This window comes from Anarrhichthys ocellatus, unplaced genomic scaffold (assembly GCF_004355925.1).
Source record: "Anarrhichthys ocellatus isolate YVR2014 unplaced genomic scaffold, GSC_Weel_1.0 scaffold21, whole genome shotgun sequence".
In the NCBI taxonomy this organism is placed as follows: Eukaryota; Metazoa; Chordata; class Actinopteri; order Perciformes; family Anarhichadidae; genus Anarrhichthys; species Anarrhichthys ocellatus.
In genome coordinates, this window is record NW_022280051.1 from 2,107,446 (window position 1) to 2,118,436 (window position 10,991).

General features: G+C 46.6%; 1 protein-coding gene across 1 annotated transcript in view; it reads left to right on the top strand.

The window, feature by feature from the left end:
- snd1 (staphylococcal nuclease and tudor domain containing 1) overlaps positions 1 to 10,991 on the top strand; it is a 153,447-nt gene that overhangs the window by 68,160 nt on the left and 74,296 nt on the right. The gene's annotated exons all lie outside the window — the stretch shown is intronic.

The following is a 10,991-nucleotide window of genomic DNA, read 5'->3' on the forward strand; positions in this document are numbered from 1 at the left end:
CCCCCCCCCCCCCCCCCCCCCCCCCCCCCCCCCCCTGCCTCCCTCCTGCTCTCTCTGCAGTGTCCTGAGGTAGTTGGATGAGCTCAAAGCACTCAGACCTTTTTAGAGATCTACCTCTTCAAAAACCAGTTTGCTCCTGCTGTTCTCCTTTTTTTTTTCTTTTTTTTTTTTTTGGTTAATGCTCACAGTCTCTTGTTCTGTGGCTTTCTGAGGGCTTTGTGTGGCTCAGAGGAATAGACGGGCTGTCCGAGCGAAAGGCAGAGACGGACAGTGGCGTCCCCACAGCAACCATATTTTTAACCCACTCCTCCCCGGCACTAATTCAGCCATTCCAACAAAGTCTGGCAAATATTTCCAGTATTGCTGTGGTGGCAACAGCAGGCAGATGGGACACGGTTTCTCTCCCTCTCCCTCCCTGTCTCTCTCATGACGCCTCCTGTCTCTGTTCTCTCTCTCTCACTTTGACTCTCTTTACCTCCCTTTGCGCTCTTCCTCTTTTTTCAGTTTTTTTTTTTTTTTTCTTCAGTGTAAAATAAAGCAACATGAATGGACTGCTGACGCATCCTGCTTGGAAGTAGTGCTTTGGTTTGATGCAGTGTGTTTTGTGCATTAACTCCCCCCATCCACCCACTCCACCCTCCTCACTGTCTGTCCTTCTCACTGCTCACTCTTCATCCATCACTCTGCTTCATCTCTTTACATACAATCTCCTACAAGTTGTCAGGGCATTAAGTGAGATTTAAGCCGTATCTGTTTTCGATCTATCTCCTCGGTGCAATGGAACTCATAGTTTAGATTCTAAGAATCTGATTAGGTTACTTGATTAACACCGTATATTAGAGAGAGAGAGAGAGACAGACACTCGAGCTGTGACGGAAAGGAAGTGCAGCGTGATCCTTTCACCACGCATGCCTTTGCAGGTTGTTAGAGCACTCTAAACAGGCCGTGTCTTAACCCTCAATTTGAGCACAAACTCCCGCGTGCTTCCTGAAGCCATAAAGGTCATGTTCAGGAAGGCGAACGGGAGAAAACAAGACGTGCTTTACCTTCCATGCCGCAGGAGAAGAGGCGAAAATCTACGCACCCTACTGTCCCATCACCCCCTCTACCGCCAATGATTTGTACCTGCCTCATGTCCATAAAACCAGAAAGCAGTGTGGGAATTGATGCTTGGTAAAGCTAGCTGTGACAGTGCTGCTAGTTGCACGTGTGTGTGTGTGTGTGTGTGTGTGTGTGTGAGCTATAGAGTAAGAGTGTGAAAGAGAGAGAGAGAGCATGCCAGCTCAAAAAGGTCACACTGCCTGTAGCGCAGTACGTTATTCCCACCGGCACAGGAGTATAGAGCCAACTCCTATATTATACATACACACACTTTCTCCTTAACTTCACTGCAGTTGAATACGAATGGGCTTCAATGAAGCACGTGTAAGACAATGGTGAGGTAGCAGCACCAGGAGTAGGGGGGGGGGGGGGGTTTCCTTTGTCAAGACGGAAAGGCTATTTCCTTTCCTTACCGCAGGAATTCCCTAGCACCGCGGCCATCAGAGGTGTGCTGCACCTCTGCGTTCTCTCCGAAACGTGAGCAGGCGCAGATTCAAGCGGGCGTTCGTAAGCAGGTTACAACACTAACGCAGGGTGTGCGACAAATGCGCCGCTCAAATATCAACATTTCATTGATCTGTTGTCGGTTGAGCCAACTGCAAATGAGGGCTTGTTGTTCTCTGTGCGATTTATTGATGACACAACGCAGAGCGGTGCGCGTACTGGCACTGCTAGCTTTAGTGTGTGCGTGTGCGTGTGCGTGCATGCGCACTGTGTACTGTGTCTGTAGGTGTGGTGTGCCACCATTTGATGAGCAAGTGACCCAGAATGAGTGTTTTTACCTGCCCAAGCACAGTACATCCCAGACAACCATCTCACCAAAAATCATCCGTTGACCCGTAACCTGACCAACGCTGTCGGGACAGCTCTCTCCTCTTGGCTCTCGCCCCGTCCATTTCTCTCTCGTTCCCATCTTTTCCATTCTCTCTCTCTCTCTATTTTTTCCCCCTCTTCTCAGTGGACACTCGGCTTTCTCACTGCTGATGGAGCACCGGGTCATGGCCCGCCAAGCTCTGTGATGCTCCGTTGACCAAAAGTGGTCAACCGTTCGCTTTATAGTTTGATCCTGGCCCGGAATGGCCGACATTGCTTGATGGTCAGCCAAACTCTGTGATCAGAGGAAGGGTTTCCCAAGGTCCAGCATGGCATTCCTGAAAGTGCCAAAGAGGTGGAAACCAGAAAAGCATTCGCCGCCAAACTACTGGCCTTTTTTTTTTTTTTTTTTTTTTTTTTTTTTTTGTTCAGAGCTGAATCTGATTTGGGGATTCAGGTCAACGCAAAGAAATGTTGAACGCGGGCTAAACGGATAAACTTTGAGTGTCTTTCGAGGTTTAAATTCTGCCAGTACAAGCACACACTGGCTCGACGTGAAGAGTGTTGTCGGGCCTCACTTCCAGGACTCACTGACTGCTCGTGGCCTGATGAGCTGTCAGAAATGTGGGACCTTCACGCTTTCACGCCAGCCACATGCTCCTGCTGTGCGACCCCATGTCTTTCACCGAGGGCTTTACAGAGCCCCCCCTCCCCGAACTACACCCAGTGCCCTTCTGGCCTGGTACATGGGGTACTGCAAGACCTACTTCGGTGCGTGTTCGAGGGGTATGTGCAAATATTACAGAGCCCATCCCCTTGGGGTGAGTGCTGGCGAATCTGGGCTGCGGCCAGTCACATGTAGGTCAGCAGCCTGGGTCTGCTTGTGTGTGTGTGTGTGTGTGTGTGTGTGTGTGTGTCGGTAGTTCCATTGGGATGAATGGCCCTGCAGTATATAGCATAACAGCAGTGATGATCAGAGTTTAGGAGTGTGCAGTTGAATGATGGATCTAATGATAATGTCATTGCCAATGCCGGATCAAGGATTTACAGTATAGGCCCTTCGGCGATCCACATATGGTTTTTCTGTTTGTGTGCATTTGTGAGACACACACACACACACACAGAGAGATTTTGTTTTCAAGGAGACAGGAGGCACACTATTTTTGGGCTTGTCTTGTGCTTTGAGAGCTATTACATTCTTTTTTTTTTTTTGCATATGTGCGAGCGTGTCCTCTAAGTGTCCAGTAATGTCCCGGTGGCCGAATGCCCATCAGTGTTCACCCTGATGCAATGTTAACGTCAAACGATTCTTCCAGGCCACCGTACTTAAACATGTGTACACACAGCAACACACACACACCCCAAATCTCTACGATGCTGACCTTGAGGTAATCGACCCGCTTCTAGACACTTCCTTTCCCATTTTCATTTCAATTTCCAGGAATTAATTCTGCAAGAGATTATGTATCTCTCACACACACACACACACACACACACACACACACACACACACACACAATCGGTGTCCCAGTAAAGGCTTAAACTGCTCGGTAGGGATTTTTTTTTCTGTTTATCACATTTCTCATCACACACACTGCCGCGCACACACATACGCTGGCACACATACACTCACACCAATCATATGCCAGCGTATCAAGAGATTATATAGCCACTAGGGTTTATTAGTGGCTTCCGTATGCCCAGGTTGTTTCCTTTCATCCTGTTACCTGCTCAGTCCTGCTCGTCTGCTTTCACTGACCTTGTTCGGCCGCCGCTCAGTACATATATTCATTTTCATATATATATTCATACATATATTGATAACATTTTCAGCATTGCCCTACATTAGACATTCATTTCAATCAATGTCTAGTTGTCGGTTTTTCTTTTTAGTCTTTTCTTAAACTCTCCCTAGTCTCAACTTGTCCCTTGCCCCATTTCTTTGTTTTTTCTTTCCCTCTCCTCCTCCTTTGTATTTTTGTTACAACTCTTTCTGGCTGTGTTGTGTCCCTCTTTCGCTCCTTTTTGTCTAACTCTGTCCTCCCCTTTGTTTTATTTCCCGCACTCCCCTTCTCTTAATTTCTACTTCTTACAGTGTTCCTCTGCTCCAACATTTGCAGGCAGTCTCAAGTTAATAGTCTTTGCTCATACAGCATATGTTTTTGTTCGTGTGACAGTGTGCGCACTCTCAAATAAAGGGCGGTATCGGGTCAAGGCAACTGCAGGCACACAGTTAAAAGATGAGTGTTTTTTTTATCCTGTGTTTTTTAGTATTTGAGCTCCGCTAGCAGCCATTGTCTCCAGACTAATGGGCTTTATTATGTCGAGCTGTGTTCATACTGGCTGCCAGAGCGGGGATAAGCCCTAGCGCCGTGTTAGCTGGAAGCAGGAGAAAGATACAACTAGGTTAGCACTGTTAACCCAATCAGCATGAGCCAAGATATCTCGATAGGAGGAGATACTTCATGCCTATTTGGACATTTTGGATTTGGCCTGATAAACTCACGTTTTAAACCTCGCTTTCGCCAATTACGCCCACATTTATTTTTAAAGGATGGGATTTTTCATTGAGAATACAGTATACTGTATATCATTGTGCCGAGCGTGCGATATAGTGATTTATACTTAACTCAGCATATGCTAATGCTCCCCACGTTGGGCCCTGGCCACGTCATTGGTCAGCTGGCCTCATTGGGATTCATGGAGCATCCCTGTATGTGCGTTCATCACAATGTTGCCTTGCCAACTGCCAGGCCGTAGGAAATGGATGTCTCTTTCCTCGGAGCAATGTGAAGGTAAAAACATAGTAATTCACCGCTGAGAGAGCAGCTAAATCTTCTCGACTTTTAGCTCCTTCAGCGCAAAGATGCCGTCTTCATCCAGTGCCCCCCCTCCCCTTTCCTTCTTTTGCTTTCATGTACCCCTGGCTTGGTCAAAAACAAAATGCTTAACTAGTGAGTTGTTACTCTGCGACATCATGTGTCATTAGTCCCATTTTGGGCTTTTCCATGGCCTCTACTTCTCTCGGGTTAACTTAGTTTTGATAGGATCAAATGGGATTCAGAACTGTGATCTATTGCGCATACTAACAAATGCTTGTTCTTGTCTTTCCTTGATAATGGTGCTGTTGTCTAGCTTTTCCTGTCGGCTTTATTCAATGACAACTCTACAAAACGCTCTGTTTGCTTGTTAACTACATATCTCCTTAGCTAGGCTATCTTTAACCACCATGCCACCTCCGGAGCGGTGCATTGACTCGACCTCCTCCCAGGTCATTTGTCACACTCCAAAGTGGCCAACCTTTCTTTCGTCCCCCACTATGATGGTCTGACCTTCAGATGTCCTCCCTAAAAATCCCAGCCACAATTACCTTCTTAACCGTGTTATTTCTCTGAAGCTGTTAATCCCAGAATCTCCATCACGCTCCATGTAGGGGGAGGATTAGCCACGCTGAGAGGCCCGTTACTGCACACACACACCCAGGGATGGGAGAGAAGAATGAAACGGCTTTTCATCTTTTCAAATCCACCTGTCCAAGCAGATACAGGTTCTGTGTGTGCACGCCAACAATCTTTGTCTTCCACTCGCATGTTTTGTGAGTCATTTCGTCTATCTCGCTGTGTATTTTGCCGCGTGCCCAGATATCTTTAGTGGACGCCACACCGTTTTGAGAACTGCTTTTTCTAATATGAGCGTTTTTTTTCTAATATGCTTACAATTTGGATTTCGTAACCGATAGTTGCCGGTCTACCTCATCTGCGTTCAAAGGAACCGTCTTCTCCCCAATGTGAGCATAATAAGGAGACGGGCACTGTAGTCGAGTAAACTTGCAGAAGTTGTGACGGGTCTTTGTTGTGACATCAACATTTCACTTGGGAAGCGGTGGGAGTTTGTACGTGTGTATGTACTGGAGATGCTTTTTTGTGTGTCCATTCCTCTAATGAGAGTACTCGCCTCCCCAGCCAGTTATTTTTTTCCTGTGTAATATCCGCCGTCTCTCTGCCTCCGTCACTCTCCCCACACACCGGGGGATTTGGGAAAGCCAAGCTAAGTGTGTCTAATCTACGAGCGCAGCCAGCACAGCGTCAAATGTTCGGCGCGGACGTACCTGCAGACTCCCGACTATACGACACTCCGGCAGCTGTCCAGCCAAGCAGGCAGGTGACAGTGCAGGAGAGGGAGGGCTGAAGGGTGAGAAACAGACACCCGAGTGGATGTCTACATTATTGCTAGGCGACAGTGGATTGAAGGTAGGAAGTAATGTGAGACACAAAGTATAGGCTAAGGAAAGGGGATATGGGTCAACTAAACCCCCCCCCCCTTAACTCCTAGCCCTGTGACCTTGCTTAAATGTGTTGTTTTTTTTCCAATCACGGATATCGTAGACTGCAACTGAGGGCCAGCAGGGTCCCAGGCTATGAAAGGAAGGAAGGGGGGAGAAGCAGCATGCAGCACTTTCTAAATTGAAGTCAATAACACAGCAGTCCATTCTCTCAGAGGCAGTCCGCTTACAGTCACTAAGGACAGCTGAGGGTAGGATGTCGATCGAGTTCTCCAAAGCACCGCCACGTACGCCGACATGTGTCGGTGTGGGTGAAGACACGAGAGGGGAAACGGGGGTGTCGGTGAAAGAGAGGCACGGCGCCAGCGCCGTACACCTGACAGTACCGCGACTATATTGAATATTAAGTCGTAGAAGTGATCTAGATTGGGGGGGAAAAAACCTCCTGGCCTGCGACATGGAAGTGTCTTTATTCTATATCTAGCTGTTGTGTGAAAGCTCGCCAATGCAGGCCAATCCGAGACACACTTCCACACACGGTCGTACTTTGCCTATAATCCCCTTTTGCATGTTAGCACTTCAGTGTAGCTTTGGGGATTAAAACCGGTGTTGTCGGCCTGCCCTGAGCAATGGTGGGAGAGGGGAGAGGAAATTAGTGACTGGCGGAGGGTAGACATCCGGCTGACGTGAGTTTGTGTGTCGAAGCATGTGCTGTGAGCTCACACGCTTTGCATTCTGATGACGACGATGTAATGGTTACTGGTACATCCGCACAGCATGGAACAGGCGTGATTTGTTTGGGAGCTAGCACTTTTTTCCTTTTTGCTGAGCAGAACGCAAAAAAAAAAAAAGCCAATCGGCTGCAGTTTTGATACTCCGTGTTCCCAGTAGTGTTCGGACAGGCTTATGCGCGTTGTGCTTTTCACAGGAAAATGCAATTTTATGATAAAAACCCATTTTCGGCCATGCTTCACTTCTCGAAGATGGCAGGATTTTAAGCGCCTGAATATAAATGCCAATGTGCGAGAGAATAACTCAGTTAGCAGCAGATCGTCCTCACGATGGATTCATAACCATCGTGCACTCTCCCCCAATGTCAGATTGTTTCTGCTCTCTCCCCCGTATCTGGAGTTTGCCCACAGTCACGTGTTCATACTCTGATGCATGTCTGTGGTTTTATAATGCAGGGAAATGTTTACATTTGACATGATATACCAAGGGCTAAATGAGGCACAAAGCCATCCACAGGGCTCTCTGACTTTTTTAGAAATACACGTAGACAAATTCCACTGCATTTCCACAACGCATTCAAAGCTGTCATCTTCTTTTAGCAGCTATATTAAGTGCAACCCATATGTTTCATCTGCATTATGTCTCTTGTGCTTTTGTTCCCATGTTGCAGACAGGCCACTGACTACAGTCCTCCCACTGGTACTCTGTCTCTATTCTCTCTGCCACTGATGGCATCAGTCTGAGTCACTTGCACTGTAGCTGGACATTGGCAATTTCCCAAGGCGGGCATTGATTTCACTTTCTTTTTCCTGACACTCATTGTCTGACATCCGGCGGGAAATTATAGTTTTGACTTCAAACCTATCGCTGTATTTCAGAGCTCGTTTTGCTCATTTTTCATTTCAAGTGGCCCGGACAATAACTAACAATAGGGGAACCAAATTGAGGGATTGTGTTGAGAGGTCATTTTTCCAAATAGTGCTGATATTATTTGGATATACAGCGGGTGTGTTTTTTGCCTCTGTAATACTTACTCATAATGGCCATGATTAGAAATACACCGATCATTCAGCAACCTGTTGAAATAAACAGGGACAATTCGGAATCAGCAGGTCACCTTTAAAAAAAGTTTGCATCTGTAGTCGTGATGATTACTATTGCAGCTAAAGTTTGACTGTTTTTAGTTTAACAAACTGGCTTTGCTGACGTCACCGTCTAGACGCTCTTCTTCAAGAGCTGCAATTAGTTTTGTTTCTTTTTGCCTATCACCGTTCTGCCATCCATTTGTTCATAGCTCAGCTGTGCGCTGCAATAAAAGTCTGAAAATTGATGAAACCACTGAGACACATTGGTTCAAATGTTCTTCCGAGGAAACGATTGAGCACTCGCCTCATTCATTCAGCAGAAGCACCGCGAGACAACAGCCGTTGGACATGTATTGGCCATGTGGCTTTAGTTCCTCGTTGGGTATTCAAGCAGTAAGTCGAGTGTTTAGCTGGCCACCAGATTGTTGTGGCTTGTTACTCCATAGTAGCGGGGAGTCTGCCGTCGCCTGTGGCCACATTGTTGAAATTGAATTTGAAGAGTGTGTGTGTGTGTGTGTGTGCGCACCGCTGCCTGTTTTGAAGTGACCGTTATCCATCCTGTTTGGATCACAACTGTCACATCGCACACCTGGTGGTTTTAAAAAAGCTCTCCTCCAGACGAGGCTGCTTTCTAAGCCAAATGTATCGGGAAACAATCGCACGCCGTTTGTGTGTTCCTGCTGTGGATGTGTGTCTGTTAAACCGATTTTATCTGACGCATGAGCACGTTTTAACACGCACATAGTGACAGTACTTGCCAAAGATGGGGGACTGCAGTAGCTTGAGAAACTTTTTACCTGAACTATAAATGGCAAAAGACAACAAATGCCTTCAGCACACTGTGACAAACCTAGTGACTGGTGACATCACTTGGCTTAAGGAAGTGTTCGATACCCTTTTTGTTGGCGAATGACTCAGCCTTCCTGCATCCTGCTCCCATTGTATTGGATCGCATTATAACGTGTCAAGCTGTGAATGAGCCATGTTTTGCGCACACGCTTCACAATCCTGCTCGAGGTGTTTCACGAGTAAAAGGAAGGAGCGGTTAATTGTGCTGCAGCTTTGACACAAGCCTCAGCCCTGAAGGTGCTTTTAAAGGGGGGAAAAACCTGCAATACTGACATTGTTGACTGATTCATGACTCACTCATTGCTCTCCTTATCCTCAGTGAACCCAGCTGTATAGGAAATTAATCTGGTGTAATATGTGTAGTTTAAAAGCTTTTACTTGAAGTGATTTGAATCACGTTCACACGTTATGTTTCCGTTGGTGTCCCAGAGATACAAAATGCATTTCAATCCTGTCGATAGAGGGAACATTTAAGTACAATAATGTGTATATATATTGTGACTGTGTGAAATTTCAATTATACCTCGATATGAATTTTGGGTCGTACAGCCCAGCCGTCCTATGTGTGATGAATGTAAAGCTAAATTAAACTTCTGGTTCTTTCATTGTTTGTCCTGCATCTCTACCTCTGAGCTGATTTCCTAGTCGGTGCATGTCCTCTCTGAGGTCGCGCTGATTAACAGCATCTGCGTTTCCGTAGTCTTGTGGGGCCGGAAAAATAAATAAATGGCGCCTTCAACACTCTTTCGTCACTTGTGGCCTCATGTGAGTTTTCTCCGCCTTCCTCTTCCCACCCCTTGCTTTTCTACTTTCCCTTCTCTCTCTCTCTTCCTCTCAATCTCCTTCCACAAGTGTTAGCCCCTATTTCTCTCCCTCGTCTCCTCATTATGGAGGTGTTTGGAGGCCCGGGCTTGTTTACCTTCCCCCAAATCGAAGGAGAAAACGAGAGGAATGGGATGATGGCAACAAAGTGACAGAAAAAAAGTGATAACAAGCTGAAGGTGTTGTGAGTTGAAGGCTCATGCCAACTATTAACAATAAAGGATAGAAAAGAAAAAACTTGCCTTTCCATAGAGATGGATCTTTTCTTAAGCCGAATGCAACGCAGGGAATCTTCTGATACTTGTCTAGTATGTTCAAGAGTGTGGTTCAGTAATGTAGCATGTCCCTAAAAAAAAAACATGGGCAGGAACTATTGCAGTCAGACTGGAAAGAAAATGCGCAAATCATATTTGCCATTGAATTGGCATTTGCAATCCAGCAACCGACTTACCTGCTCGACTCCTAACTAGGCATGACTTGATTCAATCCGCCCCACCCCCCTCCCATCTTTCTCACACGCAACCACACACCATCCATCTCAATCCGCAATCTCATTTGTTGATCATCGGTTTGCCATTTATGTGACTGAACTTGCAGGAAGGTTGAATTGGATTGCCAAAATGGAAGGATGATTATAGGACGATTCGTCACAGGGTTATATGATCTCTGACTGCCTGTTGACATGACGGATTCATTTTGCCGGGCTATAATATGCTCTCTTAGAATACCTCACAGTGACAAATCTTCAAACTAGGAGGCGTATACTTCTACACTCCTGGATCTGTTCTTTTCTCCTTTTGAACGAGACTAAATGTGGTTAGATGGAGTTGCAATGTCCTTCTGTCTATAGGACTCCTGGCAGCCTCCAGTTTGCGATGTCGACTCATCACTACTAGTTTATAGAAACATGGAGCACCTCTTCAGTAGCTCGTCTCCACCACTTTTCCCGCACTCAAACTTCAACCCCTGCCTAACAACTGGCCTAGCAACCGGGCACTGCCTCTCTAATTTTGACAAGCACGCAGAAATTGACAAAAAGCCATGTTGAAAAATGCCCCTGTCGGCTCTTTTCCTTGCCACCCCCTTTTTTTTTTTTTTCTCTCCCCCTCTTCCTCATTCTCTCACTCTGTCAGCACAGGCTGGGTCTGGGAGGACAGAAATGGCTTTTTGAGTGACACGGGCTGGCTCTGCCATTTGCCGTGTCAACCGGTGAAAGAGGATAGAAAAGGAGGTGAAGACAAATGATGATGGGCCGGCCATGATTGTCCCACGCCCTTCTCGCTTTCACCCGCCATCTTCCCCCCCCC